This window comes from Elephantulus edwardii, unplaced genomic scaffold (genome assembly GCF_000299155.1).
Source record: "Elephantulus edwardii isolate Elephantulus edwardi_28Jun2011 unplaced genomic scaffold, EleEdw1.0 scaffold00214, whole genome shotgun sequence".
NCBI lineage: Eukaryota > Metazoa > Chordata > Mammalia > Macroscelidea > Macroscelididae > Elephantulus > Elephantulus edwardii.
In genome coordinates this window covers 313,794-328,285 of record NW_006399964.1, presented here as the reverse complement: position 1 = coordinate 328,285, position 14,492 = coordinate 313,794, and the positions used below count along the sequence as shown (strand labels likewise).

The following is a 14,492-nucleotide window of genomic DNA, read 5'->3' as shown; positions in this document are numbered from 1 at the left end:
TAAAAAGATATTTACATCTGTGTTATTGGCATTTAACTCTGTGGATCATAATAAATTATGGGTAACATTGAGAAGAATGGAAATTTCAGAGTACTTTATTGTCTTTATCTGAAACCTATACATGAACCAAGAACAAACAAAATTAAGCATACTGCATGATTTAAAATCAGAAAAATGTGTCCATCAGGGTCATCTGCATCTCTTCTCCTCACATATTCAGTCTGTATGCTGAGCAAATAATCCAAGAAGCGAAAGAAGAATGTAGCATCAGGATAAACATCCTGTAATATGCAGCTGTCACAACCTTGCTTACAGAAAAAAGACTTGAAATATTTACTGATGAAGCTTCAAGACTATAGAAGATATGAGTATGGGTCACACTTTAATATCAAAAAAGCAAAAATCTTCACAACTGAACTAATAAACAATAGCAAGGAAGATGGGGAAAAGATTGAGGTTGTCTAAGATTTCCTCTTACTTGGATCCACAATCCAATGGAATCAGCAGGTAGAAATCAAATGCATTGGGTAAGCTGTTGTCAAGGACCTCTTTAAAGTCCCGAAGAACAAGGATATCCAGTGAAAGACTAAGGTGTGCATGACCTAAGTATGATATTTTTGGTTGCTTCACATGAACAATGAATGAGCAAGATCCAGGAAGAATTGATGCCTTTGAGTTGAGGTGTTAGAGATGAGTATTGAATAGACCGTGGATTCCTTTAGAAGCAAAGATGGTAAGGCCTGATCTCACATACTTTTAAGAATGTTATCAGCAGGGGTCGTTCCCTGGAAAAGGATATTGTGCTTCAAAAAGTAGAAGCCCAGCAAAAGAGAGGAAGACCCTCACAGCAAGATGGATTGACTCCAGACTTGAGCAAAGTGGACTTGAGTAAAGTTGTAAGATTGGTGTGAGATTGAGTAGCATTTAATTTTGTTTTGCATGCAAACGTCAAGGCACTTAACAACAATAGAAAATCTTTACATCTGGATATCCCTATCACCTTTAGAATAGCCTTGGTGCAGGGGGGCTGTTCAAAATGGCTTTCCTAGCCAGTGACTGTAGAGTTCACCTCACAGCTGGGTGGAGCTATGCTAATGTTTTGAAAAAGGTGAATGGCTACTTCTGGGTGAAAACATGCAAGCAAGGCAATATGAATGAGGGGATCAGTCAGGCTTGCCATTCCACCAGGCTTACATTGAGCAGATTTAGAAGCAGAAGATGGGAATTTCACTACCAATGAGAAAGAAGAAATGGAGAGTCCAACATGTGTCTATTTGAGGCAAGGATTCTTTTTTTTTTTAACTGTTCAGTGGATTTAATTTTTGCACCAAGAAAGCAGCAATGACAATGTGAGTGCAATCTTTGGAGATCTCAGTGCCTTGGGAATTCTCCTCCTGAGGCAGACTGAGGCATTCTGAAATTTGAGAGGTCCAGGTTCAAATCTAAGAAGGTGTACACATTGTAGTCATGGTGTTGGAGATTCTTGTGGGTGGTATTGTCAAACGGTTTAACAGGTGCAGCATTCTGCATTTTGGTGGACTTTGCTTCTTGGGATTTGGTGACAGCCCCTTTTCACTCTTTCCTGATTTTGAAGAGAGAGACACAGTAGAGGCAAGTCCTCGAAGCAGCTCTGCTTGGAGCCCAATCTTCAGTGCCCCGAAACATCCTTGTTGCAGCAACAGGGGGACAGCCATGTCTTCGATAGGGGGAAAGGCTGGGCAGGGGACTGGCTGTGCTGAGGTCACACTAAGCAAGGAGGCCTTGAGTCAAGGATTCTTGTGTGAGTCGGATTAGGACCGAGACTGATTCTAGCCACACACACCTAGCCCATAGAGAGAAAAGCCGCGTAACTCTTCTGTCAAAGATTGCATCTCTTATGCTTTTCAACTTGCTTTTGGTCACTCTCCAATGTCTCCAAACAGGTTTTGTTTATAATTGTTTTCTTTAGGCAGTTTCTCTTTTCATACAAATTACTTCTGAGTTTTTGTTTTAATGCGTAGGCTTTTAAAATTCTGGTAGCATTAGGGGTTTTCATTCTTCAAGCTAGCTGCCTGTAAAGATCAGCCATCATTTTCTTTTCTACTAGACTGTAAACCAGGAAAAAGATAGGAAATCTCTTAGGTCATTTACAGCCTCTGAATACCTGCTGGACATTAGACTCAAAGAGTTTCAATGATGTAACCACATCTTTCAGTGATAACTAGTAAGCTCTGCTGCTAGTTAGTTTCTAACTTCTTTATATTCCATAATAACTAACAGCTTTACTTCTATAAATACAAAGTGCAAAAAAGTTAAGTTCCAAGAATAGAGTAAGATAAAGAAAAGGGTTAAGCCCTATTCCTTGGCTAGGAATAAAATTCTAAGTGTTGCTTAGTTTTTGGGTGAACATTACTTCTTGGGAATGTTTCATGAGACTTGAATATTTTCAGAAATGAAGTGTTGTTTTCCTGTTATTTATATCTCAGGAGGAACTCATTAAATTTATAGCTGAACTCTATTATATCATTATATTGGGGTTAGCTCTCTATATAGATATATAGATAGATATAGATAGATAGATAGATAGATAGATAGATAGATAGATAGATGTATTTACAAAGTTTATATACATTGTTTTACACACCAGATCTTTCCCATTTCCTTCACCCCCGCCTCCCTCCACTCATCAGATTGTGCAACCTTATGATTATGGCCCCATCCCATCCACCCTCTCCCTCCACCCCTTGGATCCTTATACTCATTCTACTATAATGGTCTTATACAGTGTTTGTCCTTTTAGGACTGAGTTAGTTCACTTAGCATAATGTTCTCCAGTCCCTCCCAAGTTAGGTAGTGATTTACGAAGTCATTGCTCCTGCGTGCTACATAGTATTCCATCATATGAATGTACTATAATTTCTCAATCCATTCTTTTATGGTTGGACATTTGGGTTGTTTTCATGTTCTTGCAATAGTAATGCTGCTATGAACATTAGTTTGTGCCTCAGTTCTCATTTTCTCAGAGTATATTCCAACCAGTGGAATAGCTGGTTCATATGCAACTTCTTTTTTCAGCCTTTTGAGGAAATGCCAAACTGCCTTCCAACTACATTCCACCAACAATGTCTAAGAGTTCCTATCTCTCCACATCTCCAACATTTCTTACTTGCTGTCCTGTTAAACTTTGCCATTGCTACTGGAGTGAGATGGAATCTTATTGTGGTAGAGCCAGAAAAAAATTCTCCATCAGATTTATAACCTCTTATTGCCAGGTGCAGTGCAGAATATAACAGGTTACACTCAAAATAATTTTCCTGTCGACTCAGGCACCAACATGCCAGTGGAACCTGCTAAGTATGTGTGCCAGGGGCAGCTGTGTTTCTCCTTCTCCTTGAACAGTTACAGCAGCATCCAGTGTCCATGTGGGATCTTGATGACTATGTAGATAGTATTTGCACATGGTCTGGTGTCCCAGGGACCATATGTGTGGTCTGCCAGGCAGCGATCAACAAACTGAAGGCTTCAGTTTGGTGTGTGCTTGACCACAGTGCGGTGTAAGAAGGGGGCTGTTATTATGCAAACTAAGGAAGGCTTTCCAATATTGAACTGTCGTTCTCATCTTTAATCATTTTGTCTTCATAAATTCCTTTCATGCTAAATTATAAATCGTGGTCTGAGTCCAAAGTTGACAGTTCAGAAAATACAGAAAAGGTGTGAACCAAACGTGTGCAACCAGAGTGATAATTATTTTTTCCTGTTTCTGTTTTAGGAAACTCTGGTGGTGTTTAGGGAAGTTCTCATGATAAGGAGTTATGCTGTCAGCCCTAAGGTATGGGGTTCAAATCCATCAGCAGCTCCATGGGAGAAAGATGAACAGTCTCCTTCTGTGTGATTTGCTGCCTCTGGAAACTCTTTGAAGGGGCAGTTCTGGGTCAGTTCTGACTCAGCAGTACACAACAATCTATGGATAAGGGAGTGCTGGGGGCTTAGTGGTAAGGGGTTGCACTGAAGGTAACCTCGAAGTACACAGTTCAAATCCACCAGTCACTACGAGGGAGAAAGATGAGCAGTCTCCTCCCCTGTGATTACTGCCTTTGATAGCCAGCTGGAGGGTCAGCTGTGAGTCACTTCCAACTTGATGATGCTTAACAACAGCAAACCTATGGATAAGGAGTTGTGCTGCCATCCCCAAGGCAGGTAGTTCATATCCACTAGCAGTTCTTCGGGAGAGAGAAACACCCACTGGGGACTCCACAGCAGTGAGTTTTGAGTTTAATTTTTATTTTGTCTTGGACATGTTGTTATGTGCAGTCAGGTGGGAATAGTGACTCATTGATGATCCTCAAGCAGGTTTTCAGGACCATAAATAAATCACAGAAGATTGCCCATTTTTCTGTCATAGAGTGGCTAGTGAGTATTCAAACCCAATGTCTCTGAGTTAGCACCCACCTCCTTACATATCAGGCCACCAGATCTCCTTGGTTTGGGAGGGAAAAAGACTAGGTATTAATTGCTTTGAGGTGAGAGGATCATGCTGTTGATGTTCAGGCCTTATAAAATGCTGGGCACCAGGCTCTGACAGCTGGGTTGTGCCACAGCTATCCACAGGAAGGAGCCAGAGGTGAGAAAGGGATGTGGCTCTCTTTGCTTCACTGTTGAGAATCATGAAAAAGGGAGAACAACCACACACACATCAGTTGCGATTGGCCTAATAACTTAAAGGTAGAGGCAGATCGTGAAATGTCATGCTGGCATTAACCCACCAAAACCATCAAAGCCACCTGAATCATGGCGTCTCCACGCGTCCAAGGAAAGCTATGCTCTGTGGAGTCTGTAATGGCTGCATTTCCAGAACCTGACACAAGTCCTATCTTCCAACTTCCTCCAGGTGGACATGAACCTCCCATGTTCTTTTTAGTAGCCAAGTGCTTAGTGGTTTGTGTCGCCCTGAGATTTCCACACAGTCATTGAAAATGTTTCCATTGGTGAATAATGGAGTGGAAAGATATTAACAGTTTATTGGTGATAAATAAGGAAGAAAATAATAAATATTTACAAGGCATAGTGGCAAGAAGCTGCACTGCAATCCCAAAGGCACACTGTTCAGATCCACTAGTTGCTCCATGAGAAAACGATGGGCAGTTTCCCCCATGCAATTAATTATTTCTGAAAAACAGCTGGAGGGTCAGCTATGGGTCAGTTCTGACTTGATGGTACACAACAATAACAACAATGACATATATTATGATAGTTGAGTAAACAAAAAATAGAGACATCTATATCACCAAAATATTGAATATAGCAAGTCTTTAAGAGATAGGATGGTCACATCTGTTTCCTAACACAAATTTAATATTTTATTGTTATCTTCACTAAGAAGGTGAGTTCCAAATTGTAGGGATGTGGTCACAAGGATCTAGAATGAAAAGGAGGAGTCCAGGGTATGTGAGGACACATCAAAAAGCACCCTGTGTCCATGAACACACCCACACACACGCATGCACATCTCCTGAAGGACAGTAATGAACATGGATAGAGGATGCTGGTGATTAAAAAGAAATATTATAAAATAAAATTTCAAAACCTTTGACAAAAATGAGAAAAGTACCAGTGTTGGGGTATGTTGGGGAGGAAGGGAGGGCCTCTGGCCAGGACAGATTGTCTAAGCTCCAGACAAGTGCAGGCCTCCCGACGGCCTTTACTACGGGGTAGAGAAAGCTCCCCTGTGTTTGGACGTACTGGCTTGAGAAAGCTCGCCAACTGGGAAGACAGCTGCTGTGTCTGTTGAGCTGGGAGTGGTCCGCACGAGGCTATGGTTCTCCTAACCAATCCACATGTCCTACATCTGCAAGCCCACCCTATCTAGTCTTCCTGTGTATATAAGTGCAGTGCAGTTCCAATAAAACTGAGCTGGATTGACTCTCTGATCCTTTCCAGGACTGGTGTATCTCCATCGTGCTTACTCCCATCAGGGTGTCACTGTTAAGTTGCTGGTAAACTGACAGTGACACACCAGGTACACTCCATTCATGCTGTATACCATCCAGTTGGAATTGATCCATAGCCGACCCTCCAGTGGGTTTCCAGAGACTTTCAGTCACCTGGAAGAAGACTGACCAACCTTCTCCTGTGGAGCATCTGGTGGATTTGAACTGTGTAACTTTGCACTGACTTAACCATCAGAGCTAAGCCTTCATTGCTCCCTACTTTGTTCATAGCTTCTTCAAGTTAGAATTTATATGTGTCCCTTTGTGTACTGTGGTGACTGGTGTATTGTGGCAATGCTGGAATCTCCTGTTGTTCTTGGGTCCCATCCTCAGCACACCATGAACAGAGGATCTGAACCGTCCCGTATCCTGTGCTACCTTCACAATCTCTTTCCTCCTCAGTCCTTTGTGTGGAATGGGAATCTATGTCACCAGTATTCCTAAAATCAGCAGGGTCACCTCTGCTGGACAGGTTTCAGTAGAGCTAGTCAAAGACTAGGACAAGCAGCCTGGTGATATAGTTCCCCAAATTAGCCCATTAAAGCCTATGGATCAGAGGATAACATTATTAGACTTGCTTGCATTGGGCATGTCATTGGGATGGATCAATTGCTGGACAAGGACATCATGCTTGGTGCAGAGGGCCAGTGAAGTGGCTGGCCTGGGAGACCCTTGGTGAGTTGGACTGGCATAGTTGTCACATCAATCGATGCCAGCATGCTGGTAGTCATGAACTTGATGCAGGACCAGGTTCCTTTTGTTGTTCATCAGGCCGCCATTAAGAGGAGTTTATTTGACAGCAGCTCACAGAAAAAACAAGTTCAGAGTTAGGAATATAATACTAGGACTCTGGGACTCTTAGGGTGGTTTGCCCAGAGACACACATTCTGTCAAAGAGAGTGCCAGTAGGGAAAAATTCTTGGTAGTCTCCAACCAAGAACTCTATTCCTGGGACCCCACACAGGTCCCAAGTCAGAAGTATTGGTAACGAGTTAGATATAAGAAGACTACAAAACTCCAGGACACAGAATAGAACAAATCCTCGACAGAGCTACTTACAATTTGCTCTAAAGAACTCATGAGAAAACGGAACCAGAATTAAAAACCCGTGGATGCTTTCTATTTACAGTTTCTAAAGCAGCAATCAGCTTACAAAGCAGCAGAACCAAGGAAAATGACTGAGTCAAGAGAGATTGGTGGAGGACAAGATACACCTGCTAGGGACTCAAGTGAAGACCCTAAGGGAAGGGGCTGCTGTGTTCCCTGAAATGCATGTCATCGTGGAGACTAGAGGTTTGACAGTTACAGAATGATGTCATCCACTACCCGTGCTGTGATGTTATCTAATGTGAGGGGCTAGTCTGTTTAAATTATGTTAGGATAGGACATAACACTCTAGTTCAGGCCACAGTATAAGGGGAGTTTTCTAAAGTGTGGTCTGTGACACCTTTTATCTTACAAGAGATAAAAAGAAAGAAGACTTAGCAGCCTGGGAGGGACCTGAATGCCACCAAAAAAGAAGCAGCTAAAGGTCTTCTGGAAGTGCTGAGAACTTCTCTACCAAGAGGAGATTGATGCCAGTGCATACGGAGACCTATCAGGGACACAGGGCCCACAGATGTTTACATCTCCCATGTATGACAGCAGAAGAGAGAGATGAATTTTTCCTTAGGAGTGGCAACCTGAATTCAGATTTCTAGCCTCATAAGCCATGAAAGAATACATTTTTGTTTGTCATAACCACCCAGTTGTGTTATATTGCAGACATAGCAGCTCTAGATAACTAAGGCAGAGGCTTTGAGCTGGACTTACATGAAGAAAAGGCAGGGAACACCTAAGGCAAGAGCCAGGGAGCATAGTAACAGCCAGTAATTTTTCCAGATTTCAGAGTGCCTTTGAGTAGCATTTGGGAGCTTTGAAGATTGCTGCTGCTGGTGGTGGTGGTGTAGTACTGTTGAGTCAGAACCAACCCACAGTTGACCTTCCAGTGGGTTTTCAGAGACAGTAAATCACATGGGAGGAGATTGTCTATTCTTTCATGGACCAGCTGGTGGATTCGTATCATGTGCCTTTGGGATCATAGCACAGTTTCTTACCGCAAGGAATTGCACTGCCAACCCAAAGATATACAGTTCAAATCCACCAGCTGCTCAGTGAGTGAAAGATGTGCACTCTCCTTTGATGAGATTCACTGCCTCTGAAAACCCACTGGAAGGTCAGCTGTGGGCCAGTTCCAAGTCGATGGCACAAAACATCAATAACGTGCCCTACGTAGGTGAGACAAGGATGGCAAAGTTTGCCTTGCCTCTAAGGAGATATGAAGGTAAGCATTTGAAAAGATGCTCAGCATTATTGGTCATTAAGGAGATACAAGTTAAAAACATAATTAAATAACACTTTCTATCTCAACAGCACCTGACAACAAAAACAATCTGCTGGAATTACTATCATCAAAAAGTGAGATGATAACAACTGTGGTGAGGATGTTGAGAAACCCTCATACATTGCTGATCGGAATGTAAAATGGTGCAGCAACTATAGAAAAGAGTTTGGAGGTGCCTTAAAAAGTTAAACATAAAATTATACTATACAGCATACTGTATGACTTGGGAGAGGCTAAAGATTATTACGCTAAATGAACTAACTCAGGTGCATATGGACAAATGCTGTTTAAGACAATTATTGTAAAAACAGAAGGATACCCAGTGAGATGTGAATGGATATCCAGAGAGGGAGGTGGAGGGGGCTGAGGGTGGATAGGGGGGTAAATCAGAGAGTCAAAGAGTTCGATGGATGGAGGGAGGATATAGGAAATAAATGTATGTGAATGAAGCATAATTTTTTAAAAAGAAAAGAAAAAATTATTAAGAAAATTATTTAAAAAACAGAGCCCACTGCTGTAGAGTCAGTTCGACTCAGCAACCCTCATTGGGCTTCCAGCCTTCATAAAAGGAGACTGTCATCATTCTCCCATGGAGCAGCCTGGGGGTCTGTCTCACTGATCTTTCAGTTAGTGGCACAAGTAACATACTACCCAAAAGCCTTTTTATGAATATACGTTTTCATATCCCTGAGGTAAATACCTAGGAGTGTAATTAATGAGTCATATATGGGGGGCTAGTCTTGCAAAAAGACATCCTACTTGGAAAGGTGGAGGGTCAGAAAAAGATGTGTGGGAAAAGCTACCCACCCTTGGAAGCAACATAATTAATATTTCAGGCACATAGATGATGTCAGAGAACAGAACAACCTGAATGAGAACCACTCACTAAAATTTGAACTATGACATCATTCTTACTGGCCTAGATTCCAGCCCCAAGTTGTGCACAGATCATAAATACAACCTCACCTCAGTGGCACGCTGCCTCCTCCATGACTTCTTTTCCAAGGAAGAAAATCCGCCTTGTCTAATAACTCTACTTTCTATCTCCACTTCTGCCTCCATTGTCTGTCTTCTCAGCCTCACGCTCTTAAAAAAGGTTCAGCCTGCATTCCAGTGCTCTGTGCACTGTTCTCTCAAGACACCTTAAATCTGCTCTGCACTCTGTTTCCTTTGTTCTTGGCCACCATCCTCTCCTCTCATCCCTTCTGCCTGGCACAGTTCTTTTACTTGCAGGAGAATAACGCACTAGGACATTGACTGCATGGTAAAGGGCAAAATCTAGCAAGGTTGCTTCCCCAAACGAGTGCCATGAAAGTGGAGAAAGAACATATAACACAGGCAGAAGGATAGCTAAGGACAGAGGAAGGTGATTGAGAAAGAGAGACACTCAGAAAATGAGAGTGGGTCTACCTCACCAAAAGAGAGTAAATGCCCTCCCTCCTGGGGCGCCCAAATAGGTCTCGGCATTTTGTGGTTCTGCGTGAACACCCACATGTTCTGCAGTGGTGGGAATTTTTGTCCAACCTCATCAGCCCTTGCCAACTGGGTCAAGGCTTGGCTTGCACTGATTGACTCCATTGGCTGCTGCTAAGTTTCATGTCTTTGTTTTTCTTTGATCCCCCTTTCTTTGTTTTTTCTCCTCCCGTTAGCAGGGTAATAGCATGAGGTGTATCAAATATTCACTAATTTACTAAATCCTCCACTGTCACTCGAACATCCATCTGCCATTGTATTCCACTGGGGTGTTTTGCATGTGGCTGTGGTGTTGGAAGCTATGCTCCTGGAATGTCAAGCACCAGAAGGCTCACCTACAGTGAAAAGATTTTAGTGGAGCTTCTAGACTAAAGCAGACTGAAAAAAAAGACCTGTTTCTAGAAATTAAGCAGTGAAGGCCCCATGGATCACACATTATCCAACGTGCTTGCTTTGGACACATCGACAAGAGGAACCAGTTGGTGGAGGAAGACATCATGTTTGATGAAGCAGAGGACCTGTGAGGATGAGGGAGACCGTAAATGATATGGATCGGGACAGCAGGCATCATGGTGGAGTTAGACATGGAGCTGCTGATGAGGACGGTGCAGGACCGGGCAACCCCTGGTTCCATTGTAAGTCAGAATTGAGACAATAACAACTAATATCTGCCACTGTCACTGCAACAAACCCTCCCGCCATACATCCCTCTTGATCATATCAGCCAGGCAAGTTCTGCCATCATGTCTCCATGAGGGTCCATTGAGTACTAAGCCAGGAAGCTAGCAGTTCTCTCTGCACAAATTTGACTTTTCCATCTATGAGTTAGAAATGTAGTGTTTCTGGGTAGATGGATAATGAATGGGTGGGGGTGGATGGATGGATCATTATACATATGTATGACAACAGTCTGCAACAAGGCGGGCATTGCAAAGCGGACTGGGAAGGGGGAGGGAGGAAAATGTGCAACAATAAACGAATTTTTTTTAAATCTAAGAAAAGAGACATTCAAGGGATTTAAACATCACACCTAATTAAAAACAGGCACATAGATAAGTATGAGAGAATTCAGAAGTTGTGGTTTCCACAGCAACATTCATGTGGCCATGCAATTACTATTAAATAAATGAAACAATTCAGATTGCCTTTGACATTCAGCCATATGCTAAGTGATCACTTTATTGGTTTCTAATTCCTCATCTGCGAGGGGCTCAGTCTCCTCCCTCCCATACTAGAATAAGGAAACCAAACCTCAAGGGAGTACCATGTGCTAGAAGAGACCAGGCTGTGTGAATAGCCAATTAGTCTCACCCAGGGCATGCAGCAGGATGGGATAAGAGTCAGTGGACTACCAGGTAGATGGAGAAGACCACTCATTTTTAAGTGCCTGCTGAGCACAAGCCCCCTGGGGGGGGGGACATGCTGGGCTGGTAACTCTAAGGTCACAAGAGAAAGATGGACCATCTCCTCCTGTTAAAATGTATAGCCTCAGGGGAGCTCTGGTGGCCTAGTGGCAAGGAGCTGCAACTACAATCCCAGAGGCGCATGGTTCAAATCCACCAGATGCTCTGCCGGGGAAGGAGGGGCAGTCTCCTCCTGTACCAGTCAGATCTGATTTGACGGTACACTCACACAAAAATAATAAAATAATTTAAAAAATTTAAAAAATGTATAGCCTCAGAAAAACAATGAGAGCTGTCCGAAAGTTCAGAACAACTCAGTAAAACTGAAACTTTGTTTCGGTGTTTTTTAGGTGGATGAACAGGTACATGAACGGGCGGATGGGGCTTGTATAGGATGATCCTGTTATACCAACTTCCATCAGGGTAACTCCTACTTACAGTGATCCCATGTGACAAAGGAGTACAATGGCTGATTCTTTTGAAGTAGATGGGCAGGTCTTCTGCACTCAGGCAGCCAAGATTTCAGTTAGCAGTCCAAGCTCATTAGGTTCTTGTATCACCCTGGGGACCCTACCAAGCAAGCCTTTGCAAATCCTTCCCAATTAAGATTCCCATCAACTAAATCACTGCTATCAAGTGGGTTCCAGGTCATAACAGTTTTCCATAGATTTTTCAAGGCTGTAAATGGCACTGGGAAGAGATTGCCTCTATCTCTATCCCATGGTTGTGTCATCCACATAACGTAGGTTATGGTCTTCCTCCAATCCTGATATCACATTCCTCTTCATAAAGCCCAGCCTCCTGAATGATCTGTTCTGCATATAGATTGAAAAGGTATGGAAACAGGATACATCCATCTCTGACACACTCCATTCCTGATTTTGAACCATGCCGTTTTCCCCAGGCTCTGTTCTGAGGAGTGTTTCCTGATCCAAATAGAGGTTTTGCATATGCACAATCAAGTGTTCTTGGATCCCCATTTTCCTCAAAGTTAGCCACAATTTGTTGTGATTCACACAGTCAAATGCCTCTGCATAGTCAATGAAACACAGATAGACATCCCTCTGGTACTCTTTGCTTTCTGCCATATCCATCTGATATTGGCAATAATGTCTCTAGTGCCACAACCTCTTCTAAACCCGGGTTTTATTTCTAGCATTTCTCTGTCAATGTACTGTCCCAGTCGTTTCTGGGTAATCTTCAGCAGAATTTTGCTTGTGTGTGATATTAGTGATACTGCTTGATAATTTCCACACTCTGTCAAGTCACCTATTTTTGCAATGGGAATAAATATGGATCTCTTCCAGTCATTTGGCAAGGTAGTTGTCCTCCAGATTTCTTGGCAAAACCTGGTAAGCACATGGAGGGCAGCATCTGTTTGTTGAAATATGTCAACTGGTTTTCCATCAATTCCTGGGGCTTTATTTTTTACCATGTCCTTCAGAGAAGCCTGAACTTCCTCCTTCATTACTATTGCCTCTTAATCATATGTTGTTTCTTTACATTTTTCTGTGTCAGCCAATTCTTTTTGACACAGTGAATCTGTACACTAATTCCATCTTCTTTTAATCCTTCCCGAATCATTCAGTGTTCTGCCCATAGCATCCTACGTTATGCACTTGACACAATCTTGCTTGCTGAAATGGAGAAGGACCTGAAGCTCTTGCTGCTGAAGATAAGGGACTGTAGTCTTCAATATGGATTGAAACTCAACATCAAGAAGGCAAAGATTCTCACCACTGGGCCAATTGTCAGCACCATGATAGATGTAAAAAAGATTGAAGTTGTTAACAATTACAGTTTTTTTGTCTCCACAATCAATACTCTTGGCACCAGCCAAGGAAATCAAAAGACAAATTGCATTGGGGAAAATCTGCTGTCAGGGACCTCTCCAGAGTGCTAAGAAGCAATGATGTCAGTCTTGAGACTAAGGTGTGCCTAATCCAGGCCATGGTCTTCATAATTACTTGCTACACATCAGAGAACTGACAAAGACTAAGGATGATGGAAAAGGAATGGATGTCTTCAAGTTGTGGTGCTGGAGAAGAGTCTTGAACATACATATCATGGATGGCTAAGAAAATAAATAGGTCTGTCTTGGAGAGGTTGAACCCAAGTTTCTCCTTGGAAGCTAGGATTTTGAAGCTCTGTCTCACATACTTTGGGCACAAGCCAGGCGAGACCAGTCCTTGGAGAAGGACCTCATGCTTAGGAAGTGTGGAGGGGTGTCACAGGAGAGGAAGATCCCAGATGAGATGAATTGATACAGTAACTGGGGCAATGGGGGTTGGTGTGTTGAAATTAGTAAGATTGACTCAGGACAGGGAAGGGTTCAGAGCTGCTATACATAGGGTCACTATGGGTCACAGGTGACTCGATGGCACATAATAACACATAAGAACAACAATTGCATGGAGATGCTGGTAGAGTCAGACAGACAGATGTGCAGCCTTTGGGTAAGCAGTGCAACTAGCTGAAGGAAATGCCACTAGAGTCTAAGATTGAGTCATAGGCAACTAAAATAGATATGCTAGAAACTGGAGACCTGTATGTCCCACATGGGGAGAAGAGATGAAGAAATAATGAACAGAGATGCCACATGGCCTCGTGTCAGTGTGCTCTCATACAGCCAACTTCACTACCTGCAAAGAACTGCAAACATCATCAAGAGGGGAGCTTCCTCTCACGGTTTCAATAAAGAGCAGTGACAGACATCCTTGTTATAGAGAGCAGTCACGCCTTGCAAGCCAGATTAGCTTCTGCTGCTTACTCTAACAGATGAAGAAATCCCACTAGAGGTAGCGCTTTTACTCTAGTCAATCTTTGCAAATAGCATCTCTCAGATGAACAAAGGTATGTGTGTTAAAATATCTTCAAGTTCTCTAGAGAAATAGAAGTCAAGAAAGAGCCATAAAAGTTCGCGAGTGAACCAGAAGACTTCTCTAGAGAAAGAATTGTTGAGGGCCCTGCAGTCGAGCATGACTCACAGTGACTCTGTGAACACAGTCCTGAACCTTGGCCTGTCATGCCCCATCTTCACCACCTCTGCCGTGCTCAAGTTCTAGTCACTGTGTCACTTTATCCTGTTGAAAGTCTGCTTCTCTTTTGCTGACTTTCAACCCTTTCCAGCAAGATGGGCAACATGCCCTCCTGACAACATGCCCAGAGTATGTGAGATGAAGCTTCACCATCCTTGCCTCTAAGGAGCAAACTCATTACAGTTCCCTCCAAGACAGATTTGTTTGGGCTTTTTGGAAGTACGTGAGA

The 14,492-nt window shown here is 42.8% G+C and overlaps 1 pseudogene; it reads right to left on the bottom strand.

Annotated features, from left to right (window-relative positions):
- Positions 1–1,371: 1,371 nt before the first annotated feature.
- Positions 1,372–1,694, bottom strand: LOC102846865 (annotated as a pseudogene).
- Between the last annotated feature and the right edge of the window lie 12,798 nt (positions 1,695–14,492).